Raw genomic sequence first — 14,913 nt, forward strand, 5'->3', positions numbered from 1 at the left:
TAGGTGAGTACAACTAGGTGAGTACACACACACACACACACACACACACACACACACACACACACACACACACACACCTACATGTCGATGTTTGCGGATGATGCAAAGTTGATGAGAAGAGTTGTGACAGATGAGGATTGCAGGATCCTCCAAGAGGACCTGAACCGATTGCAGAGATGGTCAGAGAAATGGCTACTAGAATTCAACACGAGCAAATGTAAAGTTATGGAAATGGGACTAGGAGATAGGAGACCAAAGGGACAGTACACAATGAAGGGGAACAGCCTACCTGTAACGACGCGTGAAAGAGACCTGGGGGTGGACGTAACACCTAATCTATCTCCTGAGGCACATATTATATAGGATAACGACAGCAGCGTACTCTACACTGGCAAAAGTTAGAACATCATTCAGAAACCTAAGTAAGGATGCATTTAGGGCGCTTTACACTGCCTACGTAAGGCCAGTCTTAGAGTATGCCGCCTCATCATGGAGTCCCCATCTGAAGAAGCATATAATGAAACTGGAAAAGGTCCAGAGGTTTGCAACGAGACTCGTCCCAGAGCTACGAGGGATGGGGTATGAGGAGCGCCTGAGCGAACTGTGCCTTACGACACTAGAAAGAAGAAGGGAGAGGGGGGACATGATAGGAACGTATAAGATACTCAGAGGGATTGACAGAGTGGACATAGACGAAATGTTCACACGGAATAGTAACAGAACGAGAGGACATGGATGGAAGCTTGAAACTCAGATGAGTCACAGAGATGTTAGGAAGTTTTCTTTTAGCGTGAGAGTAGTGGGGAAATGGAATGCACTTCAGGAACAGGTTGTGGAAGCAAATACTATTCATAATTTTAAAACCAAGTATGATAGGGAAATGGGACAGGAGTCATTGCTGTAAACAACCGATGCTCGAAAGGCGGGATCCAAGAGTCAATGCTCGATCCTGCAGACACAACTAGGTGAGTACAACTAGGTGAGTACACATACACACAAACACACACACACACAAACACACACTCACACTCACACACACACACACACACACACACACACACACACACACACACACACACACACACACACACACACACACACACACACACACACACACACACACACACACACACACACACAACACACACACAAACACACACACACACACACACACACACACACACACACACACACACACACACACACACACACAAACACAAACACAATCACACACACACTCACACTCACACTCACACACACACACACACACACACACACACACACACACACACACACACACACACACACACACACACACACACACACACACACACACACACACACACACACACACACACACACACACACACACAAATCGACAACATGGGTTCAGGGAGGGTAAATCTTGCCTGACTGGCTTAGTAGAGTTCTACGACCAGGTGAGAAAGATTAAGCAAGAAAGAGAGGGCTGGGCGGACTGCATTTTCTTGGATTGTCGGAAAGCCTTTGACACAGTACCGCATAAGAGGCTGGTACATAAGCTGGAGAGACAGGCAGGTGTAGCTGGTAAGGTGCTCCAATGTATAAGTACGTAAGCAATAGGAAGCAGAGAGTTACGGTGAGGGGTGAGACCTCTGATTGGCGTGAAGTCACCAGTGGAGTCTCACAGGGCTCTGTACTCGGTCCTATCTTGTTTCTGATATATGTAAATGATCTCCCGGAGGGTATAGATTCATTTCTCTCAATGTTTGCGGATGATGCCAAAATTCTGAGAAGGATTAAGACAGAAGAGGACTGTTTGAGGCTTCAAGAAGACCTTGACAAACTGAAGGAATGGTCGAACAAGTGGTTGTTAGAGTTCAACCCAACCAAATGTAATGTAATGAAGATTGGTGTAGGGAGCAGGAGGCCAAATACAAGGTATCATCTGGGAGAGGAAATTCTTCAGGAGTCAGAGAAGGAAAAAGACTTGGGGGTTGATATCACGCCAGACCTGTCTCCTGCAGCACATATCAAGAGGATAACATCAGCGGCATATGCCAGGCTGGCCAACATACGAACGGCATTCAGAAATTTGTGTAAAGAATCATTCAGAACTTTGTATACCACATATGTCAGGCCAATCCTGGAGTATGCAGCCCCAGCATGGTGTCCATATCTAGTCAAGGATAAGACTAAACTGGAAAAGGTTCAAAGATTTGCCCCCAGACTAGTACCCGAGCTGAGAGATATGAGCTACGAGGAGAGACTGCGGGAATTGAACCTCACTTCGCTGGAAGACAGAAGAGTTAGGGGGGGGACATGATCACTACATTCAAGATTCTCAAGGGAATTGATAGGGTAGATAAATACAGGCTATTTAACACAAGGGGCGCACGCACAAGGGGACACAGGTGGAAACTGAGCGTCCAAATGAGCCACAGAGATATTAGAAATAACTTTTTTAGTGTCAGAGTGGTTGACAAATGGAATGCATTAGGAAGTGATGTGGTGGAGGCTGACTCCATACACAGTTTCAAGTGTAGATATGATAGAGCCCAATAGGCTCAGGAATCTGTACACCTGTTGATTGACGGTTGAGCGGCGGGACCAAAGAGCCAGAGCTCAACCCCCGCAAGCACAACTAGGTGAGTACACACACACACACACACACACAATAATATTCATTTGGTGTTGGATGTAAAGGACTAGACACGCTTTGCATGTTGACCAATCCTCACCCTAGAAAATGAAGGTACGACGATGTTTCGGTCTATCCTGGACCATTCCCAAGTCGATTGTGCTTTATATTTCAAAACTGATATTTATTTTGGATAGTAGATAGCTGATTTTCCACGTTACGTTGCATTGTGAGTAACAAGGTCTAAAAATCTGTCACACAGTAATAATTATTTTGTGATGAATGAAGTTGAGATGGAGATTGACTAGACAAGCTTTACATTTAAAAAATATATATATTTTGGACATCAGAAAGCTGATTTTCCGCAAGGCGTTTTTGATGCTTTTTTGGTTTTGAAAATAATTGACAGTTTAGACCAAGTTTAGTGAGGTCTTTTTGGTCCTTATTAAGATCGTAAGTTGTGAGGTTTATGTAGCCATCCTTTGGACGAGGGATCTTTAACTGTCCATCGTTTAGAGCTTTCAATTTTCGGAGGGTCTTAGTTTCTAAATAGGTTTTGTGTTGTTGTTTTAGTTTGAGTAGTTCACTGTTGATGGTGTGCTTGAGTTGGTTGGGGATATCGAACTAGATCCATTTATTTAACTGCTATTCAGACTGCTCTGTAAGGGTTTGGAGGGCTTCCTTCTTCGCGTTAAGTTGATGCTGTATGAGATCTTCTTATCTTGAGGTTATCTTGAGTGTATTTCGGGGCTTTAGTGTCCCCGCGGCCAGGTCCTCGACTAGGCCTCCACCCCCAGGAAGCAGCCCGTGACAGCTGACTAACTCCCAGGTACATATGTACTGCTAGGTAACAGGGGCATAGGGTGAAAGAAACCCATCGTTTCTCGCCGGCGCCCGGGATCGAACCCGGGACCACAGTATCACATGTCTAGCGTACTGTCCTCTCGGCCCCCAACATCTTGCCTACATATATCTGTAAACTCTGTGTTGCAGACTGCTGGGTCATGTGGAGTTATATTGGTGAATACTGGCAGCAGGTATTCATTTATACATGTTGCACTGAATATGACTGCTCATTCTGTATTGATTATTTTCTTGTTTAGGGCTTCTATCCCTCTGAACAGTGCTCTTACATCTTGGTTTAATTGGAAGAGAAGTTCTCCAAAAGTCATCTTCGTTTAGTGATCAGTACACAGATAATAGCCCTCCCCTTCCCCCTTCCACTTCTCCTTCCCCTTACCTCCTCTCGTTCGCCTTTGCTTCTCCTGTTCACCCTCCCCTTCCTTCGAGCCGACATCGGTCATAAACACGTCAAGGGCAGGCAAGGGACACTGTCCAGGCGTCTCAGGCCATATCTAGGGGAAGAGGAGGGTTATGAGCTGTGTACAGATCACTACATTTGTTCGAGGTAAAGAAAAATCAATAAATAATTGTAGACTGTATTACACTTGTTATAAAATTACTCACCGTTTCGAACCTACATGGTTCATTCTCAAGTGATTTTAAAGTACAAAGGATAATGGATTTATACCATTAGGGGGGAGGGTGTCAGGTGTAGACAAAGTAGACCAATACAATTGGGTCAAGAATAAGGCATAAAGGGGAGAAAAGTAAGGCGTTAAAGTTTGAAGAAAAAGGCGAAAATAGGGCCCAAAGCACGTCAGGCCCATGATTCACGTGAATTGTTCATAGCATGTTGAGCAATGTCTTCTATGTTGGCATCTTCATGTTCCGGTCTTGTTCTTACTCTCATGGTGGGTAGGTGAATAGTTCCATAATTTGGGTATTCTTGGTAGATTTTTCCGTTTTTATGTGGATTGCTCCAAAAATTTATAATCTTCTTACATCTTGGGTTATGTCTATTATACAAGTATTTTTATGCAATCTATATAAATAAAAATGGAAATGTTCCTTTGTTTATAATCGCTAATCTCCGGAATTTCTTCACTGATTACTTTGAAATTTTCACACCACATTCCATTCTCATCCGAGCACGTTTTTATATACATATTATATAGATGTCACGTCTGTGACGGTAAAAAAAAACATGCTTTTTCTGAAAACAGTGTTTCATGTGAGGGAAATCTTCGAAACCTCTTTACCGATTGCGTTGAAATTTTGACACAACGTTGCATTCGAATAGGTGCATCTTTTTATATACCTATTATATACATGCCTCACCTGTGACAAGAAAAAACATGCTTATTTTGAAAAACAACGCCATCTGTTGGTCGTATGAGCAACACACGCTGTAATCTCTGCAAGTTCTTCACTGATTGTTTTGAAATTTTGACACAACGTTGCATTCGAATAGGCGCGTTTTTTCACATGCCTACTATATAGATGCCACCCCTGTGACAGGTAAAAACATGCATTTTTGATAAACAGCGCCATCTGTTGTACATAAGATCAACACATGCTATGCTAAATATGTTACGATTCCATTTCAATGTTTCTGATTTCATTGATAAATGGAATTTTCTTAAATTTCGATTTATATTACTTTTGATTCAATTATTTTTGTGTGACACTGCGTTGGAATTGAGCTGTGTTGTTAACCATTCCGTTCATTTCTTGAGTGTAGTTTATTTTTCTATTTTTTCGTTATTTTCATTTCGTTTTTTGAACTTTTTTTCTTATATTTCTGTGATGGGGACATCTGGGTCCAGATTCACGAAGCAGTTATGCAAGTACTTACGAAAGTGTACATTGTTCCTCAATCTTTGATGGCTTTAGTTGCATTTATTAAACAGTTTACAAGCATGAAAACTTGTCAATCAACTGTTGTTATTTTTATAAACAGCCTCCTGGTTATTCGGACCTCATTAACTGTTTAATAATTGTAAACAAAGCTGCCAAAGATTGAGAAGATATGTACAGTTTAGTAAGTGTTTGCCTAACTTCTTTGTGAATCAAGCCCCAGATCATTTGATGTTCCCAATTTTCTGATGGGAACATCAGATCATTTGATCATCAAACTAGGGAGTGGGGAATGGTGGGGAGGACGAGGGGACAGGGGAGTTGGGGATGGTGGGGACGAGGGGAATGGAGAATGGTTTGGAGGAAAAGGGGACAGGAGAGTGGCGGATAGTGGGGAGGATGAGGGGACGGGGGATGAGAGGGAATGGTAGGGAGGACGGGGGAGGGGGGGTGGTAGGGAGGACGAGGGGACGGGGAGTAGGAGATTGTGGGGAGGACGAGGGGTTTGTGGAGTAGGGAATGGTTAAGTGGACGAGGGGATGCTGGAGTGGAGTATGAAGGGGAGGAAAAAGGAACGAGGGAGTGAGGAATGGTTGGGAGGACGAAGGAACGGGGGAGGAGGGGGGAATGTTTGGGAGGACTGTGAGACAGGGGAAGGTTACTGTGACTCAGCAACACATATGCGTTGCTGAACCACAGCAACGCGTGGCCGGGTACAGCTAGTAGAAAATAAAGTAATTGTTACATACATAGTGATGGGTGTGCATTCTCGAAGATGTAGAAGCTACAGCAAAACCAGATTATTAACAAAGGAGATAAAATACCACAAATCTATAAAAAAAAATTGTCCTCCCCCCTAAAAAAATGGACATTGGTGATATTAACAAATATTGACATTGGGCAACGTAATTATATGATATAACAATATACATCATAATTCCATATTCATTTTTAATTGTGTTATCTGCCCATTTTTGGGCAAATAGTCAAATAAAATCCATTTTGTAACGTATTGGGATGAAACATTCACGATGCTGTTGCCAAAAAAATCGTGATTTGTGTAACGCTTTCAATTAATTTGTATTATATTCGAATATTTTTTGAGCTCCTTGCCCCTTTATTTTACTTCCCGCTTGCCCTTGCCTCCCTGAAATGTAACAACTCCATTCTTATCCTTCCTTCCGACAAAGGCAATTCGGTGGTTGTCCTTGACCGTGTGGACTACCTCCAGAGAACAAATGTCTTACTTCCCTGACTTCTAACTTTTTGGATGGCCATAAAACTTCCTTCAACCGCAAACTAAGACAGCTCTCTCGTCCCTTACCCTCCTGACTTCGATCTTATTAATCGTTTTCGAGTCATCTGTCCTTCTCTTCCTTATATGTACGGTCAACCTAAGACTCATAAACCTGGTGCTCCTCTTCGCCCTATCATTTCTTCAAGGGGGCTCTGTCGACTACCCTCTTGCCTCCTGGCTAGCTAAAACTTTGATTCCTTACCTTGGCAATTTTTCTCCTGCCCACCTTCGTCACTCTCAGGACACTCATAGAAAGACTGCGCCTGCAGCCCTCCTGTAAGATGCCTAGTCTTGATGTCGACTCTCTGTTCACTACTGTTCCCCCTCGATGACGTTCTCTCTTTCCTTAGACAGAAGGCGACTGAGGGCCTTTTTCCTCTCTTGCTTCCCAGTGACGTTTTCCTCGAACTCATCAGACTCTGTGTTGATTCTAACTCATTCTCTTTCAACAGTAAATACTTCTCAAAAATTTTAGGTTCCCCTCTTTCCCCTGTTCATGCTCATCTCTTATCGGAATACTTTGAAACTGTTCTTTTTCCCTCTACTGATACTCGTCCCTCTCTCTGGCTTCGCTATGTTGATGATATTTTTGCTTAATGGCCCCATGATCTTAGTCTTTTCCAGCTTTTCTTCTCCTCTCCTCTCTTAACAATCTGGCATCTTCAATACATTTCAAAGTTGAATGGAAATCTAATTCCCTCCTTCCTTTTCTTGACGTTCACGTTCACAGCTCTGTGCCCGGGTTCATTTTCTCTGTCTACCGCAGACCCATGCATAGCGGCATGTACAATCATTTCTTTTCCTACCATCCTCCTTCTGTTAAGAAAAGTTAACTCCTTCGTCCTTCGTCTCTCTCTTCCTCTACGCTCTACAGATCTGCGACCCTCAGTTTCTTGATTCTAAAATTTCCTTTATTTATAAATCTTTTTCTCCCCTTGGTTACCCTTTACATTTTATGAACTGTGCCTATTCTCAAGCAAAACGAAATTTCTTTCATCCTAAACTTTCCTGCCTCTACTCTACACAGACGTCATCTTGTAGAATCAGTTCTGATACACACCCTGCCCCAACATGAACCTGAGTCCTGGCTTTGTTGCTGTTGACTCTTCCCTTTCACGGCATATACTCAAATGTTCTAAACTTTCTAACATACGTGACCTAACATAAGCCTGCCCTTCATTTTTCTCTTTTCTCTTTCTTTCTCTTTTTCTTTTTTCTCTCACGTTCCCATTATTATACCTATTATTACTCCCTTTATTACACCATACCTACCGTACCTTTTCCCTTGCTCTTTTCTTCCTCTTAGATTTCCGTCTCCTCATCTCTCTTGCATTACTCATGCCCTTGCCTCCCTCGTCTCATAGAGCCAAAGTAGCAGAAGGAAGATTCACTGCGATATGCCACAACAAGCCACTGGTTACTACTCATTCAAGCCTGGCAAAAATATTTCCTGAGACATTGCAGTAACCATACACAGACTCAGACTTGGTTACAAGTGCTGCTGGGAGGTAATAAACCCAATAGTTAAAGAGTGTCATATCTGTGGAACAGAAGCAGAGGCGCCCCTGTTACACTACTTACTGGAATGTGAAGCTACTGAAGACCTGCGGATCAAACTCAACATTAATCCAACAACAGCAATTGCCTTAGATGCACATTCCACAGCGACTACAATGATTAGAAAAGCCGTAGAGGAATGGAACTCATTAGTGAGCATTCTGCATCTATATCCGCCACCAAGATAATGTTATTAAAACAAGACTAAAACCAGTGCACTAAAACAGAAGAAAAAAGAAACAGGGAAAAAGGAGGAATCCATACCAACATTTAAAACTTTGACCCAAATATCACAGTAACAAGGTTATCGCGAATAACTGAACACATTTACGGGCTCACCATAGCCCGTACTACATGGACATTTCATCTTTATTTGACATCATCTTCTTTATTTGACAATGAAAACACAATATTGCTCTCTTCTTAAGTCATTTTACTAGTCATTATACATTTTACTAACAACTACTGTGAAGCAGGATATCTTAAATCATAATAATATATTCAGGCGTAGCATCGTGTTGCTCATGCCTTAAGCTGAAATGGTAAGATAACTAATGGTGGTGTTCAGAACATCTGTGAAGGTCATTGTTAATTGATGACGACAACGATGTTCCTTCAGTCAATTCTCTAATATCATCAGTTACATACCATTTATGGTTATATTGGTTGAATGGTGATGGCAACAATGTTTCTCTTTAATTGAGCTAGTATTGCCAACATTATATTGCAAAGGTTTATGGTGTACGATGCTTATAAAGGTTATATTGGCTAACTGACGATGGCAAGGACTGGAGCTATCGGTCCACCCTAGTAAAGTCAGCTATTGTTTCATAATGGTCCTTCTTCTGTTAATAATAATAATAATAATGCAATAATAATAAAAATAATAATAATAATAATAATAATAATAATAATAATAATAATAATAATAATAATAATAATAATAATATTTATTAGGGGAAAAGTACATACATATTAAATTGGATACAAATGACAATCCCCATACCCCTCAGCCAGGGAAAATGATCGAGGAACATCACCACAGACAGGGACAGGGAAGAATGGTGCATACTATCTGTGAATGGATCAGCCAGACATTAGGGGGAATTCAGCAGTGACCTGCAGGAAATGAAAGTGGGATTCAGCAGAGACCTTCAGGAAATGAAATGTGGGATTCAGCAGTGACCTGCAGGAAATGAAAGTGGGATTCAGCAGAGACCTGCAGGAAATGCAAGCAATAATACATAGCCAAAAAAGTGAGTTGGAGGAAGCCAAGGAGAAGATAAAGAGACTGAGGGAAAAATCAGAATTCAAACCAGTACAGAGTATGCAACCTCCTGGAGACAGGGTACGAAGCTGATGGAGGGCGCCTTCCAGGGGGACTCTCGTTTGCAGAAATACTGCAAAACATCCAAAGTGCCAAGCCTGCTTTAGAGGCAGAAGCTATGAAAGCAGCTACCTCACAGGAAGGTGCAAAATGTACTGAACAAATGTTGGAAAGGAAAAAAACAGTTATAATTGTAGGAGTACAGGAACCAGAAGGATCCAGTCGGAAGGAGTGGAGAAGGGGGGAACGAGCAACAATGACAGAGATCATGGAAGAGATTGGATATGGAATGAGGCAAATGGCAACATAGAGAAGGTTTTCAGACTGGGCATCTACAAGAAGAAAAGGAAACGACTGATAAAGGTAGTTCTAATGAACGAGGTAATACAAGAAAAATTCCCATCCAGAAAGAGCAGATTTATGAGGTTAGGGGGATGTGATGACGTCTCTCTGCAAAGGGACATGACAAGGGAAGAGAGAAGGAAGGCTGCAGAAGCAAGGAGACGCAAAGAAAGGGTTTAGAATATGGGAGTCACAAGACTCAGATCAGTAGCTCCAGGAACCTCAGAGGGGAGTGGAATCCCCCCCCACCAACAAGCCAGTAACCCCAGGGTTGTTTATAACAGAAGCCTCTCATCATCCATCTCAATAGCGATCCCTCAACAATCACCTGCACCTCCCCAGACAGTGAAGTTCCTCTTCAGACCATGTCCCCTCCCTGTTCCCTGACCCCAGGCCCACTATGTCCCCCCCCTCATGCCCGTCTTCTTCCACAGCCCCTTCCACAGGCCCTCCCTGTTCCTTCACCCCTTGACCTTCCCTTGTTTCTCCAGCCCATGCCCTTCCCAGTTCCGCCACCCCAAGCTCTCCTTCCTACCCCAACCCCCCTTCCTCCTTGACCCCACCCCTCCCAAGGCTCCCTTTCCCTCCCCAACCCCCAGTCTCCCGGTCAACCCAACCCAGTCTCCCTTGCAAACCCCAACCCGTGATCTCCCACCACATGCCCCTCCTGCTTCCTCATCCCATGCCCCTAATTAACCCCAACCCCCGACCCCTTCAGCCACACCACCTAATACCCTTCTGGCCTCCCAGGTCCTCCTTGCTAGGCCCTCCCACCCCATGACACCTCCTGCCCTCCAACTCCAGATGAATCAACAGAAACTGAGAATAGACAGAGGAGAGTCAGCTTCAATGTAATGTACTCGAACATAAATGGGGTTACAAGCAAGACAACTGAACTTAGGGAAAGAGCACAGGAAGTAAACCCAAATGTAATTGGACTCACAGAAACAAAACTCTCAGTAATCATAATGAATGCAGTGTTTTCCCAGGACTACAGTGTAATAGGTAAAGAGAGGAAAGGAAGGGGAGGAGCCGGAGTGGCTCTACTGATGAGAAAGGAATTGAGTTTCGAGGAGATGGTTATTCCGGAATGCAAAGGGTTCAGAGACTTCATAACAGGTATCATGACGATAGGAGGATCAGGAGTAGTAGTAGCAGTCATATATAACCCCACCACCAAATGAAAGAAGACCCAGGCAAGAGTATGACAGAACCAACATAGCAGTTAGCACTATAATTGAGAGAGCAACCGCTGCTGCCTGTAGAAATTGCTCCCATCTGCTCATAATTGGGGACTTTAATCACCGAAGGATAGACTGGGAAAACAAGGAACCACATGGAGGTGAGGAAACATGAAGAGCAAAACTGTTGGACCTGGCGACTAGAAACTTTTTAAGTCAGCCTGTTAAGGGTCCCAAGAGAATGAGAGGCAACGATGAACCAGCAAGACTCGACCTAGTATTTACTCTGAACGATTCAGACATAAGGGAAATCGGTCTCGAATCTCCCGTAGGAATGAGTGATCACAGTGTGAGAGTTTGAGATTAGTAGAATAAGTGAAATGGTTGAGGAATTGAGCTCGGAAAATTTCTAAGAATTTTATTTATTCTTTAACCTTTATTCCTGTCGTGATATTCAATTAGGTCGCCTGAGGAAGGACTTGCTTAGCTAACACACAAAGTGTAGTAAGCTGCTCATTCCTCACTCTAGGACCATATATGAACAATTGACTAGGCGCGAGCAAACGCTGAGACCCCAATGAAAATTGAAATCCCCTCCACTTGGTCGCTGACCTTCGCCATTCGCCGAAATGAATCTAACGAGTTGGTCCTGGGCTCTCACAACAATAATTTATTGTTGTGTGGTGCCGTATATTTGGTCCAAAACTCTGAATCAGTTTCAATTTTTATAGTCGAGTGTGACAGTACACTTACAGGGCAATAATAATGTGTGGGGGTGTAACGAAAAGACAGTGTTCAACATAACAACTTAGTTTATTCAATAAAGTACTAACTACTACAACAAAACAAAAAGAAATATCAATGACGTTACTCGAAATCCTTCCTGTGACACTATCAATGACAGCTAGACACCAGCCCCTCGGACTGCATAATGAACTAACTCGAACATAAGCGTGAACACAGAGGAATCAACAAGATACAAGAACTAACAGATCTATAATCACAATTACAACAAATGACACATTGGATTCTGAAACACGTCTCCAGTAACCTCCTACTGTTCTACGCCCTGTGCAGTCTACACCTGCAATAGCGGTTGCAATGCAATAAAATCAGTAGCCTTTCAATGACAACAATGACTAATGGGTTCACTGGCAACTCCAGCACCCTTCCTCAAATTAATCCTTACGTTAACACTCCGTCCCACGGACGATCAACAATCAATAACAATTTGATTTACGTTAATAACAAAATAACATTCACGTTAATTTAATAACTCTTACAACTGTCACTAGTAACGCGGAAAGTATACAACGCTCTACCCGTCGAGCATTCAGTGAGAAAATCCCATTAATCCCTGTACTACCAGACAGCTGATTAATTTCTTTACTAGTTACGTTAATTTACGTTAATCGGTTACTAATCACTAAGCGATGGTAAACTCTGATTTACAATGTCCAAAGTGCTAAGAGCACGGTAATCACTCTTGATTACCTTTAGAGTAATTAATTACTATCCTCAAGATCAATAATTAAACAATTAAATACGCAACCTTTCACACTGGCTCAGCAATTTACATTAAGGTATGAATTCCGTCTGAGCCTTCCATACTCAGACCTATTCAAATGGCTAATAACAGTAATTAGCCCCACGTTTACGTTATTCTAAAATGACGTTACTCCTCCGACGAGTTAATCAAGTGCCGGTACTTCAGGGCAGATAAATAACGACGTTACATTAATGGAACAATAGAGCCTTCATGTGAGTCGATCAAACACGGATCGAGGTTAATTACTTTGACTTCCTGAAACACGTCAATTACCCGGCCCACTGACCGTTAATTACGACAGACAATACTCTAATTCTTATCTGGCTGATGGCTAGGTTCCCTGAGACTACCGTAGCTGCTTTGCAAGAAAGTAAATTAAGCCAAACGTATTCTACGTTACTCAAATTGTCAAAGAACAAATTCTCTTAAAGCAAAGAGCATTTCCTTGGTTACGTTATATTAATTGCCTCGCAATCACCTCACTGAATACTGGACTTCGATGTTCTACCAGATAAACAGGAGAATATAAAACCCAAGTACTCGTCTACAGCCGAGTTCACCCACGACAATGACAAATCACAGTGATTTACGTTAAAATCCGGTTGCAATGACAATACTGCAGAACCTAGTAAAATAACATGCAGGACATAAACCCTCTAAAACACTGCCCCACAATGACTTTACTGAACTGCAATCATATACGGTGATTGCTCAACACTTGCAACAATCACCATAATTGACAACCCCTTTGTAATAACACACACGGCAAGTACTCTAAATTCCAAGTAGTAGAATACTGCCCAACACTTACTTACTGTTGCAAATGACCAACAGTGCGCTCTAAATAACCCCTTAGAACACAGGTCCACACATTGCAATCACCACAGTAAAAAACACAATAACACTGGGCACCGTGACACTACTATAATATATATATATAATTACGGCTGACACATGTAGCCTACAGCTATCAAACGTTACTGGGAACACTAAGGAGATCTTGCACTCCTTAAATCACATGGGTGAGTGATTTATCGATCCCACAGGCCGAAAAACACTCCCGAGAATTACGTTACTCGACAGAGCGACGGCTATCACTCACCAACAGCCTTGTCACTCATCAAATTCTACCAAAATTACGCTAATACTGCAACCACAAATATATATATATATATATATATATATATATATATATATATATATATATATATATATATATATATATATATATATATATATATATATATATATATATATATATATATATATATATGTCGTACCTAGTAGCCAGAACTCACTTCTCAGCCTACTATGCATGGCTCGATTTGCCTAATAAGCCAAGTTTTCCTCAATTAATATATTTTCTTTAAATTTTTTCTTATGGAATCATAAAGCTACCCATTTCATTATGTATGAGGTCAATTTTTTTTCATTGGAGTTAAAATTAACGTAGATATATGACCGAACCTAACCAACCCTACCTAACCTAACCTAACCTATCTCTATAGGTTAGGTTGGGTTATGTAGCCGAAAAAGTTAGGTTAGGTAGGTTAGGTAGTCGAAAAACAATTAATTTATAAAAACTTGGCTTATTAGGCAAATCGGGCCTTGCATAGTAGGCTGAGAAGTGAGTTCTGGCTACTAGGTACGACATATATATATATGTATATATATATATATATATATATATATATATATATATATATATATATATATATATATATATATATATATATATATATATATATATATATATATGTGTGTGTTTATATCACGAAAATAAATACGTTATTAAGAATGTGACAATGTCAGACCACGGAGGAAAATGAAACAGGAATTTCCTTAAGTACTTTCGTATATTAAATACATCTTCAGAAGGAAGATTCCTTCTGAAGATGTATTTAATATACGAAAGTACTTAAGGAAATTCCTGTTTCATTTTCCTCCGTGGTCTGACATTGTCACATTCTTAATAACGTGTTTATTTTCATGATATAAACACACACACATATATATATATATGTCGTACCTAGTAGCCAGAACTCACTTCTCAGCCTACTATTCAAGGCCCGATTTGCCTAATAAGCCAAGTTTTCCTGAATTAATATATTTACTATAATTTTTTTCTTATGAAATGATAAAGCTACCCTTTTCACTATGTATGAGGTCAATTTTTTTTATTGGAGTTAAAATTAACGTAGATATATGACCGAACCTAACCAACCCTACCTAACCTAACCTAACCTATATATATAGGTAAGGTTAGGTTAGGTAGCCAAAAAAAGCTAGGTTAGGTTAGGTTAGGTAGGTTAGGTAGACGAAAAAACATTAATTCATGAA

Source organism: Procambarus clarkii, chromosome 17, assembly GCF_040958095.1.
Source record: "Procambarus clarkii isolate CNS0578487 chromosome 17, FALCON_Pclarkii_2.0, whole genome shotgun sequence".
NCBI lineage: Eukaryota > Metazoa > Arthropoda > Malacostraca > Decapoda > Cambaridae > Procambarus > Procambarus clarkii.